Below are 27325 nucleotides of genomic sequence, written 5' to 3'. Positions count from 1 at the left end.
TCTCGTTATTTTCCCCTATTAGCTAACCACTTCTGCTGAAAATGGAAACCCTGATGGTGTAGTGGTTAACAGCTATGGCTGCTAACCAAGAGGTTGGCAGTTGGAATCCATCAGGCACTCTTTGGAAACCCTGTGGAGCAGTTATACTCTGTCCTACAGGGTCGCTAAGAGTCAGAATCGACTAACTGCAATGGGTTTGTCTGTTTGGTTTTATGCTGAAGACGATAGAAGGAAATGGAAGGATAACAGCAAGTTTTTCCTTTCAGTTTCTTCCTTACTCATCAGTAAGATAGTGTTGGTACAACCTGTGTGTATCGAGAAGCAAAATAAAAACCGCTGAGTTAGCGTTGTTCAGTGTTTTCACGATTCTGCTAAGAACAAAATGCATGTAAAAAAAAAAATGCAGTACAAGCTACAAAACACAAATTGTGGGATTTCAGCAGTTCTGCATATGAGTTAGATGCTCTTTATTTGCATTTAAAATAAGCATTTTGCAATATAAAAATGGCTGGTAAAATCCATGCCAATAGTTTACATTTACTTAGAAAGACATTACATAGCAATAAACACCATGACGCTGTAGAGAAAGCTGGTAGTAAAGGAAAATCTGCATATTTTAGTATTTTTAATGGTTCTTTTTTCTGCTTTTTGAACAAGGAGACCCACATTTCCATTTTTTACTGGGTTCTGCAAATTACATCACCAGCTCTGCTTACAGCATTGTGCTCTTCAGCAGAAGAATTTTTCTACCCCAGCATCAATACCATTTTGTCTTAATTATACAGCTTTAAAACAAGTCTTGATATCTGGTAGGCAATTTCCTCTTCCTTATTCTTCTTCTTCAAGAGTTCTTGGCTATTCTTGAAACTATATTCCATCTAAATTTTAAAATATCTATCAATTAAGATATTTTAAACTCTTTTGAGATTTTGATGGGAATTGCATTGACTGTAGATAAGAACTTGTGTTTTTATAATATTGGCTTTTCCTCTCAACAAACACAGATTATTTCTTTTTTTAAAATATTTTGTTGTGTTTTAGGTGAAAATTTACACAGCAAATTAGGTTCCTGTTCAACACTATTTATACAAATCATTCTGTGACATTGGTTACATTTTTCACTTCAGCATTCTCATTGTTTCCATTCTGTTTGTTCTGTTTCCATTAATCTAGCTTCCCTGCCCCTCTTTACCTTCTCATCTTTGCTTTAAGGTAGATGTTGACTGTTTGGTCTCATATAGTTGATTATTTAAGGCAGGACAGTACTCTTGGGTGATATTGTTTATTTTATAAGCCAATGTGTTATTTGGCCACAGATAATTTCTTGATTTTTTTAAGGTCTTCTTTAGTACCTTTCAAGGAGCACTGGTGGCGCAATGTTTAAATGCTCGGTTGCAAACCAAAAGGTTGACAGTTTGAAACTACCAGCCCCTCTGCAGGAGAGTAGAACTGGTGATCTTCTCCCATAAAGATTATGGCCTGGGACACTCTACGGGGTAGTTCTACTTTGTCATACAGGGTCACTATGAGTTGGAATCAACTTGATGGCACACAACAACAACATTAGTACTTTTCAATAAAGTTATGATTTTCTCTACATAGCTCTCTTCCTTTTGATCATCATCTGGGTTGTGTCTTACCATTCATGGTATCTTACAGTTATAATTGGCAGCCCTTCCCCCCTGCCCCTCCTTAGGATGCATAAAGTAATGATGCATCCTATCACTGATGATGTTTTAGATTCAATGAAATACAATACTTTTGTTGCTTTGCAGATGGTATCTTTACCAAAAAAAAAAAAATTGAGTTTTCTGTCTGTGGGTGATGGTATTCCTCCCAAAATTTATGCTGAAGTGCTAACCTCTGCTGTTTGTGCATATAACCTTGCTTGGCAATAGAGTCTTTAAAGATGTTATCAGGTAACATGAGGTCATACTGGAGTAAGGTGGGTCCTAATCCATTCTGAGTGGTGTCCCATAAAAGAGAAGAGACATAGAGAGACAGATAGAGGAAACGCAGCAATATGCAGAAAACGTTTTACCGGAGAACACCTGGGACTACCAGAAACTGGGAGAGACAAGAAAGGATCTTCCTCTAGAGCCTTCAGAGAACATGACCCTGCCAGTTTCCTGAAGTTTGACCACTAGCCTCCAGAACTGTGAGATAACAAATTTCTGTTCTTAAAAGCCACCCAATTTGTGGTACTTCGTTACGACAGCCCTAGGAAATGAACACATTTAGTAATTAGAAACACAGCTGATTTTTGTATATTGATTTTGTATCCAGCTACCTTGCAAAATTCTTATTTTTCTAATTATCATCTGTTGTTGCTCTTTGTACCAACTATTTGTACATGATGCCTTTGTTTCCTCGGGTGTTTGATAATCTTTAATTGTGAGTTCATATGTGCTTACACTTAATTTGTAGGAATCCTATCAGCCTAAACTTGGGGTGCTCTCCTTCAGAGATAATTTATATTTGTTGTTGTTAATTCCCATGGAGTTGAGTCCGACTCATAGAGAGCCCATGAGTGCAGAATAGAACTGCTCTAGAGCACTTTCAAGACTGTGAACTTTCAGAAGCAGATTGTCAGGGCTGTCTTCCCAGGTGCTTCTGTGTGGGTTCAAACAGCCAGCCTTTCCGCTACTAATTAAGCGCTTAGTCATTTGCACCACCCAAGCTTTGTTTAAACCCAAGATGATGCCACTGATCTGGGACCACTTAAGCCTCTTGAGAAGTCCTGGATTTAATGTGGCAACCTCACCTTGCTTTTAGCGAAAGGCAGATACTCCCAGGCGTGGATTCTGCATTGGCACTTATCCTCAGGGCAACATTCTCTCTTGGCTGTTTACTGATTGACCCAGTAATGGTTTCAACTCCCAGCTTTTGAGAAAGATGGAACAGAACTTAGAGATTTACCACACTTCTTGTAAGCCCAGTAGTGCGATTAAAAGTATGCTTTATTCAAGAGTGCAGGGTCCAGTAGTTTTGTAATGGAAGGGTCCTTCAGCGTATCTGTGGTCATTACCTCTTGTCCTCCACCCCGAGGGCAGGTACATTTAGTTTACCCAGATTGCACACTCTAGGCCAAGCTACCACCTTAAAAAACTTACTATTACAAAAGTAATACATGGTGCACTGTACAAAATTTGGAATAAACAAAAAAGCACAAAGAAGAAAATTTAAATCATATATAAATCCCACCCCCACCCTGGAATATAACAACTTTAAAATTTCAATATATATCTAAAACCATACCTACTGTAGGTCAAGTTCCTAAGGAAACAGATTCTGAGACAGGTATGTGTGTAGGTGGTTTATGGGGTGGAGGGAGCTCTCATAAACAATACCTGTATGAGGGAAGTGGAAGTGGGTGGGGGACAATTGATTGTGATACACCCCTAACAGAGGACTCAGCCCATCCTACAGTGGCCCTGAAGCTGGGATGGACCTTCAGAGTTGACTCACACTGGGATCTTGTAGCCAGGCCTTGGAACCTCTGTAACAACCAGTCACTGGTTGTGGGCAATCTCATCAAAGGAGGTATAATCTAGGAAGTGGAATCTCCCTTCAGAGGAGAGTGATGCCTGGAGAGGGTCTTGGCCCACACCACTCCTAGCATCTGGAGAAATGAGAGCTTCAGTTCTGAAATGAGGAACTGAGAGTATACCAGCATGGATAAAAATATCCTTCCAGTCTTTTCTATGCTTCTCTTTAGTATACATTTTCACTTTTAGGATTTACTTTCTAAAACAGTTGAACTTTACATATGTTTATATATAAATTTAGCTGCATATTTAAGGTATAAATCTATTGTCAATAACATCACTAGATTTTATACATTAAATTCTACAGAATAAGTTCACTTTAAGAAAGTAGAACTACTCTATATGACTAAATTATCATGTGATTTTTTTCCAGGAAACAGATTTTTTTTTTTTTTTCTATATATACCTCTTGACTCCAGACATACTGGCCTTCTCTCTGTTCCTCCAGCTGTCTCCCTTGGCGCTAGTTTATCTTTAACACATGCTGTTTCCTCTGCCTGGAGAACTTTTCTCCCTACAACCCCTTACCGCCACCCACCACACACCTGGCTAACTCCTACTCATCCTTCATGTCTCAGCTGAAGCCTCACTTTCACAGAAAGACCTTTGCTGACCCCCCTAAAATTGGCTCCTCCATGGCACCTTGAACTTCCTTTTTAATCGTCATCACACTTGTGATCACTGCTTCATTGTACCTATCACTGCTGACAGCGGGTGTGCATAGATAGTTGTTGAACTGAAGGCAATCCAGCCCTGTAGTAGTTCAGAGCCCTTCTGCAACATCTGAGTCTTACCTCTGTACCTATATCGATCACGGGGTAGAATGCTGCGCATTGGTGGACACTCACTAAAGGTTTTTGCATGACTCAGTGATTTTACATGGCGGTAACATTTTTATATGCATATGTCCTGCACTCTGCATGTCCAAACTGCTTCCCTTAATACCAAGGAACTTAAAACTCCCAGGGTATGGCCCTACGAGATGCTCTATGTGGGGTCTGTGGTACCAAAAAAAAAAAAATTTTTTTTTTTTTTTTTTGCCCCTGCAAAATCCACACATCCAGCACCACTGGCCTTCCAGTAAGTGCTGAAGGGAATGTCTGGCTTGCTTTAGAAACATCTCTGGGATTCCCATACAAAAGAATTCCAATCAATATATCAAAATTCTCCCTCCTCCAGGTGGTAGAGCTTAAGTCCTTCCCTTACCTCCCTTGAGTGTGGGCTTGCTTCCAAAGAGTGCAGTATGGAAAAAAAGTGGGAAGAGTAACTTTACAGTGGACGAACCCAGAAAACACTACTCAGCCAGGTAATCTATGTTAATATCGTCAGTGATAAGTCATACTGATGAGAATGACACTTCACCTCTGTGGTTTTCCTCTCTAAAACTTATAACCCTAATCTAACTGCAGAAAAAGCATTAGATAAATGCAAATTGAGGGACATTCTACAAAATATCTGACCAGTACTCTTCAAAATTGTCAAGGTCATCAAAACATGGAAAGTCAGAAACTGTCACAGGCCAGGGAGGCTATTATGAATTGGATTGTGCTTCCCCAACATTTATGTTAAAGCACTAACCTCTGGTATTTGTGAATGTGACCTTATTTGGAAATTGGATCTTTGAAGATGTTATCAGTTAACATGAGGTCATATTGGAGTAGGGTGGGCCCTAATCCAATCTGAGTGGTGGTCTTATAAAGAGAAGAGGCACAGAGGGATGACAGCCATGTAACAATTGAGTGATGCTGCAGCTGCAAGCCAAGGAACACCTGTGCTACTGGAAGCCAAGTAAGACAAGAAAGGATCTTCCTCTAGGCCCTTAGGAGAGAACATGGCTCTGCTGATACCTTGAATTATATAGTCTACTAGCCTCCAGAAAGAAGCCCTGGTGGAATGGTGGTTAAGCTCTTGGCTGCTAACCAGGAGGTTGGTGGTTCGAACTCACCAACCACTCACTCCAGGGGAGAAAGATTTGGCAATCAGCTTGATAAGGATTTATAGCCTTGGAAACTCTATGGGGCAGTTCTACTCTATCCTAGGAGTAGAATTAATCTGTCACTGTGAGTTGAAATTGACATGACAGCAACAGGTTTGGTTGGGTTGGTTTAGCCTCTAGAAGTATGAGACAATAAATTTCTGTTCTTATAAGCCACCACTTTGGGGTACTTTGTTATGGCAGCCCTAGAGAACCAACACAGAGGCTGAGGAGACACGACAATTAAATGGGATGTGGATCCTGGATGGGATCCTGAAACAGAAAACACATTAGGGAAAAACTAGTGAAACTCGAACAAAGTGTGAAATTTAGTTAATGCTAATGTACCAGCATTGGTTTCTTAGGTGTGACAAATGCTATTTAGTCATGTAAGCTGTGACCAATATGGGAGACTGGGTGAACGGTACACAGGAACTCTCTGTGCTATCGTTGCAACTTTTCTATAAATCTAGAAATATTCTATTAGAAAAAAAAATATTTGGGAACAGCACAACAACTCTATGCCAGGGGAAAGCTGCTGAGCCAGCTGAGCCCTCTGGTCAAAGCAGAGACTGTGAGTGGGGGGTGGGTCTGGAAAGGAAGGAGGTGCAAGGTCGGGGCTCAGCTATAAAAACATATTCTAAACTGGCATGAAAACATCAGTGGGAAGCCTGTGTCTTATGTAAATAAATAGTAGATATTAACATAAAATAAAATAATTACCCATGCCACCTGAATCCAAGCAACTTTCTCTCCCTTTGACACAGTATATGGCTGAGAGATTCCACAAGGAGGTTCAAAATCCCACATTTCACAACTGCTTTAGTTTGGATCAAGTCTCAACAGCATTTTCACCCGGCATCTCCTCACAAGCAGGCCTATTCAGAAGTGAGTATGCCCCAAGGCCCTGGCGAATCAAATCCATGACTCGGGTGAGGGAGCAGGGGCCCGGAGGGGCTGGCTCCTCTGAGGCTTGAGCCTTTGAGGCCTTCCTTTCCCTGCCCCACCTCGTCTGGGAAAAAGAAGGAAAGCAGTGAGGGCCCCAGCCCAGACCCCAAGGTGGCCCACAATGGAGAGAGTCCTGGTTGAGGCTCTGAAGTGGGCCTGGCAGGCAAAGCCGTCAAACAAGGCAGAAGAGAAAGCCTCCCATCAGGTGACTTATTATTATTAACAGGGCCAGCAGAGACTTTACGCTCCAGGGAAAGTAGGAGAGAGACAGAAAGCGAATGACATATCCGGGGGAAAGAAAGAGGTTCACAGCATTGGCTTCAGACTGTGGAGTCAAAATTAGCAGGACTGATGGCATGGGACAGGGCCCTTGAGGTAAAACCTGTTCCTAGACAACACATTCAATACCAGAGGACGCTTTGTGAGACCAACAACAACACGGGGCAAAAAGTTGGCAGTAAGAGGTGGGGGTAGGTGGAAGGAAATAGAGATCTCCTCGCCTCCCATCCTCTGACTTCTCCAGGCAGCAACTTCAGAATCTCAGTATCTCAATACCTACAAAAAAAACAAAAACCAAACCCGTTGCCGTCAAGTCGATTCCGACCCATAGCAGCCCTATAAGGCAGAGTACGACTGCCCCAGAGGGTTTTGCAAGGAGTGGCTGGTGGGTTCCAACTGCTGACCTTTTGGTTAGCAGCTGAGCTCTTAACCACTGCGCCACCAGGGCTTGCAATATTTTCCACGCCCTACCAAATGGTGCCTCCTTCCCTTTCTTCTCTGCCTTGACAAATATCAGCTAAATGCAGACAATAGCTGCAGAGGGAGAAGAGTTTGTGCTATGTCCAAAGCCTTCTGTTAGCGGGTTACTAACTGAGGCCCCAGTGAAGCAGTGAAACAAAATAAAGAATTGGGACCATTGCGGCATTGAATCAGGTCTTCTAGCGGAAAGGAGTTCAGGAATGTGGGATTCTTACTAGACTCTGGTTCCGGGCTGCTTGTAAACGATCTCTGCTGATGTTTGGGGTGATGAAAAAGTTTCAGAAACAGATGGTGGTAATGGTTGCATAACATTATAAATGTAATTAATGCCATTGAATTGCACAGTTAAAAATGGTTAAAATGGGGCAGGCTTCGAGCTGTGCTGTTCAGACTTGGAGGGTGTAGCGCAGACACCAAGCTGGGGATTGAGTTCTCTCCAGTCGCAGACTCTCTAAGATTTGGATATGACCTTCGTATTTCACTGGATTTATAGTGGTTTCAGCAGTGTGCTACAGTTTTTAGGATTATATAAGAAAAGTGGTAAATTGGAATTTCTTGGATTGGATAACGCGGGAAAAACACCACCACTACACTCGCTACAAAATGACAGACTTGGATAGTGTGTTCCAACGTTATACCCCTCTTCAGAAGAACTGGCCATTGCTGGTATGACTTTTACAACTTTTGATCTGGATGGACATGTTCAAGCCTAAAGAATGTGGAAAAACTACCTTCCTGCTATCAATGGCAGCATACTTCTGATGGATTGTGCGGACCACGAAAGGCTGTTAGACTCAAAAGAGGACCTTGTTCACTAATGACAGATGTGCCTATCCTGATCTTGAGAATAAGACTGACAATTATCAGTGAAGAAAGGTTACGAGAGATGTTTGCTTTATATAGTTAGACAACAGGAAAGGGCAATATATCTCTGAAAGAACTAAATGCCCGACCTTTAGGAGTCTTCGTGTGCAGTGTGCCCAAAAGGCAAGGCCACGAAGAAGGCTTCCACTGGATAGCACAATACATCAATCAGCACCAACCTGCATGGGTTCTGGGTCTCACCATTCAGGCCTGCTCAGGGATTTGATCACTCAGCATACATAACTTGAATTCATAGACTTTTGTTGGTTATAAAACAGATGTTTTTTAGATTATTAATATTTTCTCAAGTTAATTTGAGTGAAAATTGAAAACTGATTCAAGTAAGTTTGAACATCACAATGTTAGCTCTCTACTTTCATAAAAGTAATTAATTTTTATGGTTTATAAGCTGACATTACCCACAGCACCGTTTTGAAGAGCATCTTTCCAGCAGTACATTTGAAGCACTTTTTAGCAACATAAAACTACAACTATAAACCATATTTAAAAACTCATCATGTTACATTTTTTAATGTACTTTTTTGGAACTTGTTTTAAAATTTTAGATTATATGTCCACGTATCTTAAGTGTATAGTTAATAATTAGTTTATTGATGATTGCATGGTGCCTTACAGTTTTCAATAATTTTTTTTTAATGCAAACGTCATGCAATAAGACAAACTCTGATGTTTGGCAATAAATAGATAAATAGTTAAAACGGCAAATTTAGTTATGTGTATTTTGCCACACATACACACAAAAGTTCCTGACAAATAAGCACACTGAAAATCCCAAATATTCACTTTCCAAACCCTACCCCCTCTCAAGGCAGTTATGGCTCCTCCCCAGGCTCTAAGTCTGATCTGAAAATTTGTACCCTACTCAGGCCCTTCTAAAGACAAGTTCCCTGCAAGCACAAACACACCAACCATGACACCCACAGGAAAGATCTCAGGCTTAGCATGTTGGTGTGGAAGAGGCGTTGGTTTTCCTTACTCCCTTCCTCCAGCCTCACAGACAGTGTGGGCAGGACTGTTGAGAAGGGGCTAAGGACGAAACAGCGACTGGGGACAGGAACAGGAGGATGGTGTTCAGGAAGAAGGCTGGTGTGGGATAAGGCTGGGCCTAGAGAGGGACTCAGTGGTGCAAATGGTTAATATACTCAACTGCTAACCAAAAGGTTGGAGGTTCAAGATCACCTAGGGGTCCTCAGAAGCAAGGTCTAGTGACCTACTTCCAAAAAATCAGCCATTGAAGACCCTACGGGACACAGTTCTACTCCGACACACATGGGGTTGCCACGAGTCAGAGTCGAGTCAACAGTAACTGGTAGAGGGGGACACGCTGGGTTTTACTGGGGCCTCGGACAGGACCTCATTGTGGCAGCCTCGGCGGAGCTGCCCTGCAGCATCTCTCTGCCAGCCTCACTGGGGGGTGATGAACATTAATAACCCTGCCTTAAGGAGCTTTGAACTCCTCAGATGAAAGCCACAGTGCAAATAAACATAGACCAGTGCAGTTTCCTCCACCCAGTGACTTCAGCAGGAATGGGTGGTGCCTGTTTTTGTGCATGTGTGTGTGTGTGCACGTGTGTGTATGTGAGTGTGCATCATGCATACATATATAACATGCACGTGTGTGCACATGTGTGTTCACACATGTACACACAGGTGTGTGTGAGTGTGTGTGTGTGTGTGTTTTACCCTTTTTCAGAGGTTTTCATTTGCTCAGAGCCATTGGCACATTCATTTATCTAATTCTTTTTTTAAAAAATTTACTGTACTTTAGATGAAGGTTTACAGAGCAAACTAGTTTCTCATTAAACAATCAATACGTGCATTGTTATGTGACATTGGTTGCCAACCCCACGACTTGTCAACACTGCCCTCTTCTTGACCTTGGACTCCCCATTGCCAGCTTTCAGGGCCTAGTATAGTTTAAATATTACTCAGACATCTTTTTTCCTTCCAAGCATTAGGCCACATAGTCATAATAACCCATTGACATTGAGTAGACAAGTCAATTTGAAAAACAGAACCTAAAACCGAAGTCCAGCCTCTGAGCAATAGAAACCAGTGGCTTCTCGTGAGCAATTTGGCCTTCTCTCATTTCTTCAGGGAGAGTTGGAACAACTGCGTCTTTATCGGAGGAGAAAGTTCCGGCTGCTGGACAAACAGGCTGGCCGTCTCTCTCAGCTGGCAGAGAGGATAAAGACAGATAACAATAATACACATTTTAAATTACATGGCATCTTTGGGTGTAGTTCAAAGTGTTTGACATACCACACCCAATAGATATTTCCAATATCTGGGATGTATATAAGAGGTGGACAATGTGAACCCACTTCTGAGACAAGAAATCTGAGGGCCAGAAAAATAAGGTGTTCTGTATACTTTCCAGTAAACCAGTTGCTGTCAAGTTGCTACTGACTCATGGTGATTTCATGTGTGTCATAGCTGAACTGTACCCCATACGGTTTTCAATGGTTGATTTTTCAGAAGTAGATCAACAGGGCTTTCTTCTGAGGTCACTCTGGGTGAACTCAAACCTCCAACCTGTCAGTTAGCAGCTGAGTGTGGTAAATGTTTGCACCACCCAGGGACTCCTGTCTATATTCTAAGGCTGTATTTTTTTCAAAGTTGGGTCTATAAACCCCTCAGAAGTCCTAGAATGTATCCTAGGGTAATTTTTTATAGTTCCCTATAAAAATTTTTAATTTTTAAAAAATCCATTTTGATGCTAATCCAAAAAATTAAACATTTTATAACATTTGCCTGATACCCCCAGGGTTAAGTGTGCCTTGAAACTTCACATCAGCTCAGTCATCTAGAGTGCCTGCATTTATCTTTTAATGTGTTCCTCAAATTGGAGTCATTGTTGCTGGGTGCTGTTGAGTTGATTTCAACTCATAGTGACCCCGTGTGATAGAGTAGAACTGCCTCATAGGATTTTCTAGGCTGTAATATCCCCCAGCTCTTTCTCCCAAAGAGCCACTGGGTGGGTTTGAACCGCTGACCTTTCGATTAGCAGCCAAGTGCTTAACCATTGCGCCACCAGGGTTCCTTTCAAACTGGGGTGCATGGACGTATTTCTAGTGTTTGTTGGATTCCCTACTTTGGGAAACACTGCCCTGTGACACCAGCATTACTGTGGGCTTCTCCACATGGCATGCTTGAACCGTGGGCACGAGCTAGAGGGATACAGTGGAGCTGCACTAGGGCTGCCTCCCGCAGTCACAGAAGCTGGAGGGATGGCACACGAGGGCATGATCTGGCCGGGGCTGGCCTCCGAGGGGGTGAGATGGGGTGAGTTGGGGTGAGTGGAGGCATGATGTTCCAGGCAGTGGTGATGCTTGTAAACAGGTAGTGGCAGCCTTACAGCTCTGCATAGCCCAGGGGCCAGCCATCATGGGCAGAGGCTGTGACATCCAGGCAGGGTGGGGCCCCGGTGAAATGGGCAGAGGCAGCTGGAGTTCCAGCAGAACTCAAGGCAAATCAGGACGCCAAGGCAAGGACTCTGAGTTCTTATTGTGTTCACCTAGAGGGCCTGCAGAAGAGTGGGCCTTCTGATACCAGGTTTAAAGCATCCCAGGAGCTTTCTGTGTGAAACATTTTTCCCATGGCTAGCTCCTACTCATTGTCTTGGTTTGCTAGTGCTGCTGTAACAGAAATACCACAAGTGGGTGGCTTTAAAGAACAGAAATTTATTTTCTCAGAGTTCTGAAGGCTAAAAGTCCAAATCAGTGTCTCAGCTGTGTCAATTCCTTCTGTGAGTCTCTCTCCTAGTTTCTGCTGTCTGCCAGCGATCTTTGGCATTTTTTGGTTCTTGGACTCTGTCTTCCCCTTGTGTGCATCTCTGTGTCTAGTCTGCTCTTCGTAACTCAGAAATGATTAGGTTTAGAACCCACCCTACTTTGGTATGACCTCATTAACACATACACACACACAAAACCCTATTTCTAAATAGAATCATATTTATGGAGGGGCTAGATTTTAGCACATATTTTGGGGGGAGGCACAATTCAATCTATAACACTCACCTTTCAGTTATCACATTAAATGTCAGTTCCTCCCTGACCCCAGACTAGATTAGCACCTCATACTACCCTGGACTTCCCTTTTTGATCTTCTTCCACTTGTGATTAGCTGTTCAAGGTTTGTTTTCATAACTGGACTGAAAGCTCCCTGAGGACAGGGCTGTCTCTATCTCATTCACTGCTGTATTCCCCAGCACTAGGTACATGGTAAAGGCTAAGTAAATATTTTTTTCCTTTTTTTAAAAATTGTACTTTAAATGAAGGTTTACCGAACAAACTGGTCTCTCATTAAACAGTTATTACACATATTGTCTTACAACATTGGTTAACAACCCCATGATATGTCAACATCCTCCCTTCTCAACCTTGGGTTCCCTATTACCAGCTCTCCTGTTCCCTCCCTTCCAGTCCTTGCCCTGGACTGGTGTGCCCCTTCAGTCTTGTTTTGTTTTATGGGCCTGTCCAATCTTTGACTGAAGGATGAACCTTGAGAGTGACTTGATTACTGAGCTAAAAGGGTATCTGGGGGCTCAGTAAATATTTGTTGGTGAAATAAGAACAATGTGAATTCTAGGCCCTCCAGGTTTGGAGGATCTGAGACTCTGGCGTACCCTCTGTTCTGGTCAGTGTCCAATGCTAAAAGCTGAGAAGCTGCCTTCTATAGACATGTTCTTTCATATGCTGAACTGCTACCAGAAGCCAGAATTGTAGGATGATTTTGTCATCATCCCAGGTGACGCTCCTGATCTGACTAACCTGGTTAGGATCTTCTTCTCCCACCCCACATGTGCATGCCCCTCAAAGCTGTGAGCTCCATCGCAGCTGGCAACACAGGGCCATTTTAAGACCTTCATGGGCATCAGGCACTTTTACTTTTGGAGACTACATCCCATATCAAAAATTATTAAAAGATACTCTCATCCCACACAAAAGATAACATACAACTATGTAAGAGTTGAATTCACCTGCAGTTGACTAGCTGGCATGGTAATTACATTTTGTAGACATTTAGTTAAACATTTATCAATTTAGATTTTGCAGTTTTTTGTTTGCTTTTTTAGAAAGGTGCTTATCAAAAAATTTTGTAGGTGCATGAGAAGCTCAATAGATAGCACCTGTATTACTGGATAAAGTTGTCCTGGGAGGGTATTCTGAGACAGAAAAGAAGATTCTTTGGCCCAAGATAGTTGAGTTCTCTGACTTGAACCACCACACAAGCTCCCAGTATTCGCTGGTAGCAGCCACACTGCCTTATGAGACAGATACATCTACACGAAGCACAGCAGCTGTGGATTCAGTAGGCAGAACACAGGAAGACCATTCCTGCTGCCAGAATTATGGGCTGTGTCTGCGAGTGGGTGGGATCAAATATGTGGTGAGCGGTAGCTCCTAAATAAGGCATTTGGAATGCAAAAAAAATCCAGTCAGGCTAGTCCTTGCAGACCAACCAGAGTGATAAAACTGGGAGAATTTGGGAGAGAAAGTGGCAAGAAGAGGTGGGAAGAAAGATGAGCTAATAGTATAATTATTGAGTTAAATTAAGAAACCAACCAGTAACTAGTTGCCATCGAAATGACTGTGACTCACGGCGACCACATGTGTGTCAGAGTAGAACTGTGCTCTGTAGGGCTTTCAATGGCTGAGTTTGGGGAAGTAGATTGCTGGGCCTTTCTTCCAAGGTATCTCTGGGGGGACTCTAATCACCAGCCTTTTTGGATAGCAGCCAAGTACATTAAACTGTTTGTACACCCAGGGACTTCAAATTAAGAAAAAGCTCACAAAATTCAATTTCAACATCCTAGATTGAGAATCCAATTTTATGAAATGAGGAGTGGTGATGAGGAGTTTATTATAAAATATGTCAGGTATTACACTAAGCCCTGTAGAAAGGTTGGTGTCCTCATGCAGTTCATGCGTGTAGACAGAAATACACGGGGTTACCTAGCACAGTATCATAGCGTGAACAAAGAACCAAGGCAATAATTACAGGGGAATGGACCAGGAATAGTAATGAATGGGACCTAAGAGAGCCCAGTAAGATTTCACAGAAATAACGGCTTTTTAAATTGGATCTTGAAGGATGAAAGGAATTTTTCCGGTTGATAAAACCCAAACCAAACCCACTGCCATCGAGTCAACTCCGACTCATAGCTACCCTATAGGACGGAGTAGAACTGCTCCGTAGAGTTTCCAAGGAGCGCCTGGCGGATTCAATCGCCGACCTTTTGGTTAGCAGCTGTAGCACTTAACCACTACGCCACCAGTTGATAAAAGGAAGGAGCAAATCCCTTGAAAAGGAGGCAAAATGAGCAAAGCTATACAAGTAAAGCATAATAATAGCTAACTTTCATTGAGTGATTTCTATGTGCCAAGTTCCGATCCAAGTGCTTCACAGTTGTTAGCTGCTGATGAGCCAGCCCCTGACTCATGGAGACCCCATGCACAATGAATTGGGTCATCGTGATCTATTGGCTTTTCATTGGCTGATTTTTAGAAGTAGATTGGTAGGACTTTCTTCCTACTCGGTCTTAGTCTGGAAGCGCCACTGAAGCCTGTTCAACAACATACAGTTAGAAGTCTTTAATTCCTTCTAACAACCTTATGGTAAGAATGTCATCCCACTTTATGGATGAGAAAACTGAGTCATAGGGAGGTTAAGTAATTGCCCAATCAGGCTCCAGAGCCCTGATCCTTAACCATCTCATTGTGACCTACACAGGTGTGGGAGGAGAGGTGAGGGGTCCAGGTGGCTGCATACAGGCTTATTGACCGGGGTTGGAAAATTGGATGATGACACTGAAAATAGAAATGGGACCAGACTGTGAGGATTCTTAAATGCCATGTTAGGATTTTGGATTTTATCCTATAGACCTTTCTCAAAGTGTGGTCTATGGACTATCTGCGTCAGAATCATCTTGATCTTGTTGAAATGCAGACTCCTGGGCCTTGCTCCGCACCTACTGATTCAGAATCTCTGGGGCCCTGTAATCTGAATTTTATAAAGCTCCCCAGGTGATCCTTCTGCACACTAAAGTTTGAGAACCATCACTGTAGGCCATGTGGGTATGTGACCATTTTCAAGTTGGGGAGTGCTGTGGTCAGATTTGCTTCTCAGAAAGCAAATTTTTGAGCAATGAATGGATGAGCTGGAGACAGGAAATTCTTGAAGCAGGAAGATCACCCTTGTGGGTGTCTGGATCAGAGAAATAGTGGTATGAGAGGCATTTCAGTGGCAGATACATAAGAATTTAGGGATTAGATTGGAGAGAGTGAGGTATGAACAATTAATTATTCAAAAGTTTCTGGCTTGAGTGGCCAATGGTGAAATTGTCCAGTAATAGAGCATAGACTTGGATTTAGAAGACCCGTGTTCAAATTCAGTCTCTGGCACATGCCCATAGTAGGATCATGGCACCTCAGTTTTCTCATCTGCAAAATCGGGACAATATTTCTCACCTCATAGGGCTGTTGTGAGGATTAAATGACATACTATAAAGAAATGTGCACATTCCTGACATTCAATACTTTTCATGCTTATTTCCAAAAAGGGAGATTAAAAATGAAACTACATTGAGGAGGAGAACTTGTCTATCAAGCACCTCCAATACCCAACCACAGTCTGAACCCACTGAGCCCACTGTGCCAGCCAGTGATTGAGCTACGCTGGTGCTCCATCCTCCGTCCACTGCTGGTCTTAGCGCCAAGGATGAGCTGAGCTGGAAAGGAATGTGCTGTGGCCAAGGGAGCTGGCTTCAGGTGGCCAGGGAGGCGCCTCTGCCTGGCACTGGTGTCTTCCAGAGCAGTTAACGGCTTTTCCGACGGCATGCCTGTGGAGTCTGTCACAGAGGGCTGGGCAGGACAGGGTGGACCAACAGCCAAGTCCATGACAGGCTGCTGGAAGAAGATGCTGGAAGAAGCATTGGGTCTGGGAGCGTGTATAGCCGTGGAGAAGCTAAAATACAGGGCATCAGGGTAAATTTGAATTTCAGATAAACAATGAGTAATTTTTTGTGTAAGTATTACCCGGGACATACATACAACAAATAACACTTTAGTATAATTACGTCCCGTGTAATGCTTATACTAAAAATTATTCGTTGTTTATCTGAAATTCAAATTTAACTGGACGCCCTGTGTTTTTATTTGCTAAATCTGGCAACCCTAGAAAGAATTGTCCAGGTGCACAAGGGTTAACAGGGCCAGAAAACAGGAACCACGGGAGAAGGAGGGAGGTGAAGTCTTCACCTCAGTTCTCTGAAGATGACGTGTTTCCCTGACCCCACCCAGGCAACTAAACCTGGCACCACCTCTGTTGTCGTTAGGTGCCCTTGAATTGACTCATAGTGTGGGAAACCCTGGTGGCATAGTGGTTAAGTGCTACAGCTGCGAACCAAAAGGTCAGCAGTTCAAATCCACCAGGCGCTCCTTGGTAAACCCTGTAGGGCTGCTATGAGTCAGCGTTTTCAAAGCTGATCTTTTCAGAAGCGGATTACCAGGTCTCACTCCCATGGAGCTGGAGCCACTGGGTGGGTTTGAACCAGCAACCTTTAGGCTAGCAGCCAACTACTTAACCATTGTACCACCATGGCCTGGAATTCCAACTTTGACTTGACTGTCACATACTGAACTTCTTGCTCCCTCACTGCTGTATGTGTTAATCTCCAAGATTTTGGCTCCCAGGTTGCTAGCTGTACAACTGTGTGATGCACTTCCCTTCCTCTGGGAATGAGTCCTATCCTGATCCACATGACTACGTGGGAACTGCCACACCCTTTCATGACCCCTGCTACAGTTAAGAGGATGCATCTAAGCCACAGAGAAGCCTAGGAGATGAGAATGCAGTTCTACTCAAAAAAAAAAAAAAGTTCTATTAAATAATGATTAAAACCAGGCAAATGTTCCCCCAAGACTATGCCCCAGATACCCTTCTAACTCAGAACTAAAGCCACTTCAAAGTTCACCTTTCAGCCGAAGATTAGACAGGCCTATAAAACAATAACACACGTGAGGAACATGCTTCTTAGATCAGTCAAGTATTCAAGACCAAAAAGTCAACACCTGCCCAAAAGCAAAGATTAAGAACTCAGGAAGGGACAGGATAGACACAGGGAACCCGAGTGGAAAAAGGGAGAGCGCTGACACATTTTGGCAATTATAACCAATGTTACAAAGCAATTTGCGTGTACATTTTTGAATAAGAAACTAATTTGTTCTGTAAACTTTCACCTAAAGCACAATACAGTTTTAAAAAAGAAAACAAAAAAAAAAGGTATTAATGAGTGAATTGCCTAAATATTCATATCTCCTGAATTCATGATCTTGTATATTTTTATAATCAGTAATGATTGATTAAAACCTTTGTTTTGATTTTCTAATAAGTTTTTGTAATCTTTAAAAAATAAAAAATGACTGAAAATGTACATACTGTGTAATCTTTGACTTGGTTAACCTTGCCTGTGGAAATTCAGCCTCCTAAACCCTAAGGTGGAGCCCTGGTAGCACAGTGGTTAAGACCTTAGCTGCTAACCAAAAAGCCGGCAGTTCAAATCCACCAGGCGCTCCTTGGAAACTATGGGACAGCTCAACTCAGCCCTATAGGGGCTATAAGTCAGAATCGACTCAAAGGCAATGGGTTTTTTTTTTTTTTTAATCCTAAGACAACCCTATTGTCACAACAGATGAACCCTAAGCTGCTAACTAAAATTTTGGCAGTTCGAACCCACCCAGTGATTCTGAGAAAGACCTGGCGAGCTGCTTCGGTAAAGATTACAGCCTAGGCAGTTCAACTCTGTCACATGGGGTTGCTGTGAGTCAAAATTGACTCATCACACCTACCAACAACAGATCCTAAGATAGATTACCTGAGTGGTGCAAACAGTTAACATGCTCAGTGGCTAAATAAAGGTTGGAGGTTCAAATCCACCCAGAGGCACCTTTGGAAGAAAGGACAGTGATCTACTTCTGAAAAATCAGCCATTGAAAGCCCTATGGAGCACAGTCTACTCTGCTACATATAGGGTTGCCATGAGTCGGCATCAACTTGATGGCAAGTGGTTAAATCCGTTTCCAGCTCATAGGGACCATATAGGACAGAATTGAACTGCCCCATAGAGTTTCCAAGGAACGGGCAGTGGATTCGAACTGCCGACCTTTTGGTTAACAGCTGAGCTTTTAACTACTGCATCACTGGGGCTCCAGTCCCGGCAAATGGTTTAGTCCCTGCACTTTCGTTTTGCACTGGGCCCCGCAAATTACATAGCCAGTCCTGCCCTTAGGGTATGCGAGCATAGCACTGGGAAGAAGAAAAGAGCTTCTGAAATGCCGCCTTGTAACAAACGTAAACTTGTGAAGTGCTGACAAGAAACCACAAATAGGAATTTTGATTTTGGGAGAAAAGTTGAATCAAATCAGACGGGTATCTTCTCACCCAGAAGGCTGCTCATTGTAACATAAAAAGCTGACAACAGCTGCCAGATGTGACATGTCAGGCCTAGGACAGTTATTTTGTCCAGAAAGTTCTTTCCCACAGACCCAGGCGTAAATAGCACAAACCCAAAGGTCATGCTATAGAGAGAGAGCCTTCCGGCCTTGGCCACAAACTGGGGCTGTCCATTTTAGTCTCACAGAGAATAGCCATTAAACCCTCAGCCAGAAGCCCCTCACCCCCGCCCCCAGCCTGCCAGGGCTGGAGCTGCTCTCACCCAAAGATGGACGTGATCAGTGGGCTCCTGAAGGATCCTGGGACTTCCCATGAACTGCAGGGGGACCACAGCCAGAAGGGGGTCCTTGGGCTTCTCCCCTCTGCTCCCTCAGTGTTCTTTCCCTTCCTTTGTCTTCCTGCCCAGCCCCTCCCCTTCCTGTCCCCCAAACCCTGCTGCATCTGGATTCCCACCAGATCAGTCCCTCCGAGGAGCAGAGGTCAAGCAGGGGATGGCCTTTCCCATCCTTTTTGTTCTAGTCCAGTGGCCTGGTCTAATATCTCTGCTCTCTTAGGTGATAGGCATTAGAGGCAGGCTGCCAACCCAAGGGACTGATTGGAAAATTCAGTAGGGCTGGCTTTTGTTTATTTCTAATAGGAAGTTAGGAATTACCCTGGAGCACTGGCTGTGTTTCCAGCTGACAGCTTTGTGTTCAGCCCTGGGATAAAAGCACTCCTGCTGACTTCCACATCCTCTGCCACCGGCTTTATTGATAACAGCCACAGATGATGACGCTTAGATCTTGGCCTTCTGCCTGCTTGTCTCTGCTCTAGATTTCTTGCTTGGCTGATATCAAGTGACTAGCACCCAAATCTGCCAGACGCCTTCAGAAAATATGCTCACCAGAGCCAGAGATGTAATTCAAGATGCCGGTATATGCAGGAAGTTCTAACTCCTGTCAGTTGTTGTTGGTGGTGGTGTTTGTGCCCCACACCCCCTGCAACATCCCAATGACAGCAATGGCAGGGGAGCTAGACTAAGATACCAGCTTGCAACTTGGGAAGAACAAGTGAATAGTAATAGATGAGAGTCTAGGACAGTGCCTGAAACCTCCAAGAAGGCGTGGCAGTGCAATACTATGCTCATGGACTCAGGTCAGCCTGCCTGGATGTGAAGCCTCCTTCTGACACTTAATAGTTCTATGACCAACAGAAAGTTACCTAACCTCTCTGTGCCTCAGTTTCCTCATCAGTAAGATGGGAGTAATAAAAACACTTCATAAGGTTGCTATGAGAATTAAATGAGTTAATATTCATCAAGCACTTAGAACAATGCCTGGCACATAGCAGGTGCTCAGTAAGTGTCAGCTATCATTTTATTTTATTCTTACAATAAGGCTTCAGGGAATGCATATTAACAGAAAAAAAAAAAAACTGGCTTCACAGACATTAAATAACTTGTCCAAATAACACAGAGAGATGGTAGGTGATGGAGCCCTGACTTAAACCAGAGCCCGTGTATCTATCCAACCTTTAAGATGTCCTGTTGCTTGACAACAGCAACTCGGAAGATTAGATAGGAACGTTAGGGACAGTGAGTTTATGTTAGTGGGGGAAGAACAACTCAGAAAAGGAGATGAGAATGGTTACATGACTTGAAGATTGTAATCTATGTCACTGAATTGTACATGCAGAAACTTGCGGTATGTTTTTACTGTATGTATTCTCAATATATACACATTTTGCTGTGTATATTCTCTTCATATAGAAGCTGGACTATATGAAGAAAAATGGGGCATCAGGATTGGAGGAAGACTCATTAACAACCTCCAATATGCAGACGACACAGCCTTGCTTGCTGAAAGGGAAGAAGACTTGAAGCATTTACTGATGAAAATCAAAGACTACAGCCTTCAGTATGGATTATACCTCAAAGTAAACAAAAATCCTCACAACTGGGCCAGCAAGCAACATCTTGATAAATGGAGAAAAGATTGAATTTATGGAGGATTTCATTTTACTTAGATCCACAATCAACACTCATGGAAGCAGTAGTCAGATATCAAACGACGCATTGCATTGGGCAAATCTGCTGCAAAAGATCTCTTTAAGGTGTTCAAAAGCAAAGATGTCACCTTGAAGACTAAGGTGCGCCTGAACCAAGCCACGATACTTTCAATCACCTCATATGCATGCGAAAGCTGCCCAATGAATAAGGAAGACCGAAAAAGAATTGACACCTTTAAATTGTGGTGTTGACTAAGAACATCGAACATACCATGCAAAAGAATGAACAAATCTGTCTAGGAGGAAGTAAGACCAGAATGCTCTGTAGAAGCAAGGATGGCGAGACCACGTCTCACATACTTTGGACATTATGCTTGGTAAAGTAGAGGGTCAGCGAAAAAGAGAAGACCCTCAACAACATGGATTGACAAAGTGGCTGCAACAGTGGGCTCAAGCATAATAACAAGTGTGAGGACCGCGCAGGACTGGGCGGTGTTTCGTTCTGTTGTACATAGGATTGCTATGAGTTGGAACCGATTTGATGGCACCTAACAACAATGACGACACATTCTCAGCAGCAACAACAAAATAAAACATTAAGAAGGAAAAAAAGACATCCTTTTGAGTTTATTCACGGCACTGGAAAGGGGAGAAGGGTGGTGCAGGGTGTTATGAGTCAAGACATCTCTTTGGTAGAATAATTTGCAAACCAGGAAATTGCAGCAGCAGAAAAAAATGAAGGCGAGAGCCATTAAGATTGTGGGATTCTTCCCTCCTGCTATAATCCAAGGAGCTTTTTAGAACGAAATTTTAGCAAACAGAGAATTCAAAATTTGCCACCAAAACCTGACCTTTCATAATCTTAGGGAGAAAGTGAGGGCTAGGGTTTAAGATTCAAAACAAGAAGCACTCTTGATAGTGGTTGACAGGTACTAATGGTTTCTAATAATCTCCCAAATCTTGGTTAAGTGTTCCTCACAAGGGCTGTACTCCCAGGGGACCCTAGTAAGCTTCTCTCCATCTGTCAGGTTCCATTTTCTCTAATTGGCTTGAGTGCCTAGGCCTGCTTAAGTGGAATTTACACCTATTTACCACAGTCTTGGAAACCCTGGTGGCATAAAGGTTAAGAGCTATGGCTGCTAACCAAAATGTTAGCAGTTTGAATCCACCAGGCGCTCCTTGGAAACTGTATGGGGCAGTTCTACTCTTTCCTATAGGGTTGCTATGAGTTGGAATCAACTCAACCCCAATGGGTTTGGTTTTTCTTTCCTTTTTTTTTTTTTTTTACCACAGTCTTCCATATGTGGATTCCACCCATTATAAACAGATTCCATTCTTGTTGTCTTTTTAGTCAAAGAAACTCTTCTCCAGGCTGAATTAGACTGGAATAAAATCCCTGGCACTAAAAATCTCTTGTGTTTAAAAACACTGACAAGACCATCCTACGTTTCTGCTGAAGTACCTTATTTTGTAAATTGAAACAGGGAGCTTTTTTGGTAAACCTACTATTTAGAAAACAAACAAACAACAAAACCCACATAGAACTATTTCAGAAATGTTGCCACACAGAAAAGAGATCCTCTTGCCAAAATGCCACCATATAAAGAAAGCAATTGAAGAAAAGGGCACTTGTTGAAATTCCACCTCCTTCATAGCGAGTAGAATTGGAAAGAAGATGAATATTCTGCTTAACTCCATAAAACTCCTCAAACCACCCCTTTAAAAAAAATCTAATTACAGAATATTTGTTGAGTAAACTATCTATTTCCTTTATAGAACGATAATAAAAAAAAATTGCCTAGTTTTTGGAATAAGAATGAATTTGGGCATAGCCCTAAATTGAAAATAGTCAAAAGATTACTGAGTTGGATAACAAAAAACCTGTGTTATTCACACAGCTTTTATATTCATTATTTATTACTGTATAACAATTTGCGCTTAAACAACAACAATCATTTATCTCTCACAATTTCCATGGGTCAGAAATTTTGGTTCTGGTTCAGAGTCTCTCATAATGTTGTAGAGAGATGTCAATGATGGCTGTCTTTGTCTGAAGGCTTATCTGTGGCTGCAGGGTCTGCTCCCAAGGCCATTTGGTGGATAAGTCGGTGCTGGCTGTTGGCAGGAGGCCTCAGCTCCTCCTTACATGGGCCTTGCTACATGCTGCTTGAGTTCTGCAAGGCATGGGGGATGCCTTTCCTCAGCATGATCTAAGAGATTGAGATGAAACATGTAGTGCCATTTGTGACCTCCACTGTGACCCCTACCGTACTCTATTATCCATCCCTCAATCAGTGCAGGAGGCAACTACACAAATGGCATGAATATCAGGAAGCAAGACTCTTTGGGGGCCATTTTGGAAGTTGGTAGTGCCTATAACGCTGTTCAATTCCAGGAAACCTGCAATCTTCCAGTTTGTGCCAAGTATTCCTTTGTTATTTTCCCATAACACTCAGTTTCATTCATCCTCCTACTAACGGCTTCTGCTTTCAGCTATATTGTTGTTAGGTGCTGTCGAGCCTGTTCCAACTCATAACAACCACATGTAAAACAGAACAAAGCACTGCTCAGTCCTGCGCCATCCTCACAATTGTTGCTGTGTTTGAGCCCATTGTTGTAGCCACTGTGTCAATCCATCTCTTCAAGGGTCTTCTTTTTCAATGACCCTCCGCCTTATCAACCATGATGTCCCTCTCCAGCGACTGGTCCCTTCTGATAACATGTCCAAAATATGAGAGATGAAATCTCACCATCTTTGCTTCCAAGGAGCACTCTGGCTTACTTCTTCCAAAACAGACTTATTTGTTCTTCTGGCAGTCCTACAGTATATTCGATATTTTTTGCAAGCACCATAATTCAAAGGCATCAGTCTTTCTTTGGTCTTGCTTATCCATTGTCCAACCTTCACATGCATGTGAGGCAATTGAAAATACCATGGCTTCAGTCAGGCACACCTAGGTCCTCAAAGTGACATCTTTGCTTTTCAACACTTTAAAGAGGTCTTTTGCAGCAAATTTACCCAATCCAATACGTCAGTTATTTCTTGACTACTGCTTCCATGGGCATTGATTATGGGTCCAAGTAAAATGAACTCCTTGACAACTTCAATATTTTCTCCATTTATCATAATGTTGCTTATTGGTCCAGTTGTGAGGATTTTTGTTTTTTTATGTTGAGGTATAATCCATACTGAAGCCTGGAGTCTTTGATCTTGATCAGTAAATGCTTCAAGTCTTCTTCCCTTTCAGCAAGCAAGGTTATGTCATCTGCATATCACAGGTTGTTAATGAGTCTTCCTCCATGTAGTCCAGTTTCTTGGATTATTTGCTCAGCATACAGATTGAATAGGTATGGTGAAAGAATTCAGTCCTGATGCACACTTTTCCTGATTTTAAACCACAAAATATCATCTTGTTCTGTTCTCTTAGTCTATGTACAGGTTCTTCATAAGCACAATTAACTGTTCTGGAATTCCCATTCTTTGCAATGCTATTCATAATTTATTATGATTAACATAGTCAAATGCCTTTGCATAGTCAATAAAACACAGGTAAACACCTTTCTGGTCTCTCTTTCAGCCAAGAACCATTTCACATCAGCAATGATATCCCTTGTTCCATGTCCTCTTCTAAATCTGGCTTGAAATTCCAGCAGTTCCCTGTTGATGTACTGTTGCAACCAGTTTTCAATTATCTTCAGCAAAATTTTACTTGCATGTGGTATTAGTGATATTGTTTGATAATTTCCACATTCTGTTGGATCACCTTTCTTTACAATGGGCACAAATATGGATCTCTTCCTGTTGCCTGGCCAGGTAGCTGTCTTCCAAGTTTCTTGGCATAGACAAGTGAGTGCTTCCAATGTTGCATCTGTTTGTTGAAACATCTCAGTTGGCATTCCATCAATTTTTGGAGCCTTGTTTTTCCCCAATGCCTTCAGTGCAGCTTGGACTACTTTCTTCGATACCATCCGTTCTTGATCATATGCTACCTCTTGAAATGGGTGAACATTGGCCAATTTTTTTTTTTGGTACAGTGACTCTGTGTATTCCTTTCATCTTCTTTTGATGCTTCCTGAATTGTTCAATATTTTGTCCATAAAATTCTTCAAAATTGCAACTTGAGGCTTGAATTTTTTCTTCAGTTCTTTCTGCTTGAGAAATATCAAGTGTGTTCTTCCCTTTTGGTTTTCTAACTCCAGGTCTTTGCACTTTTCATCATAATACTTTACTTTGTCTCCTTGGGCCACATTTTAAAATATTCTGTTCAGCTCTTTTACTTCATCATTTCCTCCATTCACTCTAGCTACTCTCCTATGTTCAAGACCGAGTTTCAGAGTCTCTTCTGACATCCATTTTGATCTCTTCTGCCTTTTTGATGACCTTTTGCTTTCTTCATGTATGATGTCCTTGATTTCATCCCACAACTTATCTAATCTTCAGTCCTTAGTGTTCAATGTATCAAATGTATTCTTGAGATGGTCTCCAAATTCAGTTGGGATATGCTCTAAGTCATATTTTGGTTCTCATGGACTTGTTTTAATTTTCTTCTGCTTCAACTTGAACTTGCATTTGAGCAGTTGATGGTCTGTTCTGCAGGTGACTCTTGGCCTTGTTCTAACTGAAGATATTGAGCTTTTCCATAGTCTCTTTCTACAGATGTAGTTGATTTGATTCCTGTGTTTTCCATTCAGTGAGGGCCACATGTATAGTCACCATTTATGTTGTTGAAAAAAGGTATTTGCAATGAAGACATTGTTGGGCTTGAATAATTCTATCATGTGATCTCTGGCGTCGTTTCTATCACCAAGGCCATATTTTCCAACTACAGATCCATCTTCTTTGTTTCCAATTTTTGCATTCCTATCACCAATAATTATCAATGCATCTTGATCGCATGTTTGATCGATTTCAGACCACAGAAGTTGGTAAAAATCTTCAATTTCTTCATCTTTGGCCTTAGTGGTTGTTGTGTAAATTTGAATAATAGTTGTATTGATTGATCTTCCTTGTAGGCATATGGATATTATCCTACCATTGACAGTGTTGTACTTCAGGATAGATCTTGAAATGTTCTTTTCGACAATGAATGTGATGCCATTCCTCTTTAATTTGTCATTCCTGGCATAGTACACCATGTGATTGTCTAATTCGAAATAGCCAATACTAGTCCATTTCAACTCACTAATGCCTAGGAGATTGATCTTTATTTCTTCCATTTCATTTCTGACAACATCTAATTTTCCTAGATTCATACTTTGTACTTTCCTCATTCTGATTATTAATGGATGTTTGCACTTGTTTCTTCTTATTTTGAGTAATCCCACATCAGCAAATCAAATTCCCAAAAGCTTTACTCCATCCATGTCATTAAGGTCAACTCTACTTTGAGGAGACAGCTCTTTCCCAGTCATCTTTTGAGTGCCTTCCACCCTGATGGGCTCATCTTCTGACACTATATCAGACAATGTTCTGCTGCTATTCATAGGGTTTTCACTGGCCAATTTTTTCTGAAGTAAACTGCCAGGTCCTTCTTCCTAGTCTGTCTTAGTCTGGGAGCTCCACTGAAACCTGTCCACTATGGGTGAGCCTGCTGGTATTTGAAATTATCCATGGCATAGCTTCCAGTATCACATCAACTTGCAAGCCACCACAGTATGACAAACAGACAGATGTGTGGGTCTTTCAGCTATAGATGGATAAAATTAGAGCCTAATAGCACTGGAACAATCACCCATTCCAATTTCAAATGCCTCTTCAGATAGTATAATGAAATGATCTATGCATTCCTTTCCCTACCAGACTGTAAGCTCCTTGAGGACAGGGACCATTTTTAAGTATTCCCAGTGCTGAGCATAAAGCTTGTAATGTAGAATGCACCATGAATGCTGACTGAAGTGAATGCTACTTACCTTAGATAAATCATTTTCTTTTGATGGACCTCAGTTTTCTAGTTTGTATTGGACTTGATGATTTTTAAACCATTGGCCTATTTAACACGTGAAGAGCCTTTTTTCCTGGTGGAATGTGGTAATGTAGCATGCTAGCTCTTTGTCTTAGTTATCTAGTTTTGCTATAATAGAAAAACCGCAGATGGGTGGCTTTAACAAACAGAAGTTTATTCTCTCACAGTCTGGGAGGCTAGAAGTCCTAAAACAGGGCACTAGCTCCAGTGGAAGCCTTTCTCTCTCTGTCAGTTCTGGAGGAAGGTCCTTGTCATCAATCTTCCCCTGGTCTAGGAGCTTCTCAATTCAGGGACTCTGGGTCCAAAGATATGCTCCACTCCAAGTTCTTCTTTCTTGGTGGCATGAGGTCCCTCTCTATTTTGCTTGATCCTCTCTTTTATATCTCAAAAGAGATTGACTCAAGATACAACCTAATCCTGCAGATTAATTTCTGCTTCATTAACATAATAAAAACCTAAACCAACCCCACTGCCGTTGAGTCAATTCCGATTTACAGAGACCCTATAGGACAGAGTAGAAGTGCCCCATAGGGTTTCCAAAGAGCGGCTGGTGGATTTGAACTGCAAACTTTTTGGCTAGCAGCTGAGCTCTTAACCACTGTGCCACCAGGGCTCCACCATTTACTTCATGGAGGTTAGGATTTATAACACATAGAAAAATCACATCAGATCATAAATTGGTGGAGAACTACACAACACTGGGAGTCATGTCCTACCCAAGTTGATACACATTTCGGGGGACACAATTCAATTCATAAACTCTTCATCTTTTCCTGGAAGCATCTCCTTTTGGCTTGGGATTTAGG

The 27325-nt window shown here is 42.2% G+C and overlaps 1 protein-coding gene and 1 pseudogene across 1 annotated transcript in view; one reads left to right on the top strand and one right to left on the bottom strand.

Annotated features, from left to right (window-relative positions):
* BCAR3 (BCAR3 adaptor protein, NSP family member) overlaps positions 1-27325 on the bottom strand; it is a 250806-nt gene that overhangs the window by 180140 nt on the left and 43341 nt on the right. The gene's annotated exons all lie outside the window — the stretch shown is intronic.
* On the top strand, positions 7695-8320 carry LOC126071367 (GTP-binding protein SAR1b-like; annotated as a pseudogene).

This window comes from Elephas maximus, chromosome 3 (assembly GCF_024166365.1).
Source record: "Elephas maximus indicus isolate mEleMax1 chromosome 3, mEleMax1 primary haplotype, whole genome shotgun sequence".
Taxonomy (NCBI): Eukaryota; Metazoa; Chordata; class Mammalia; order Proboscidea; family Elephantidae; genus Elephas; species Elephas maximus.
This window is presented reverse-complemented; position numbering and strand designations above follow the sequence as displayed.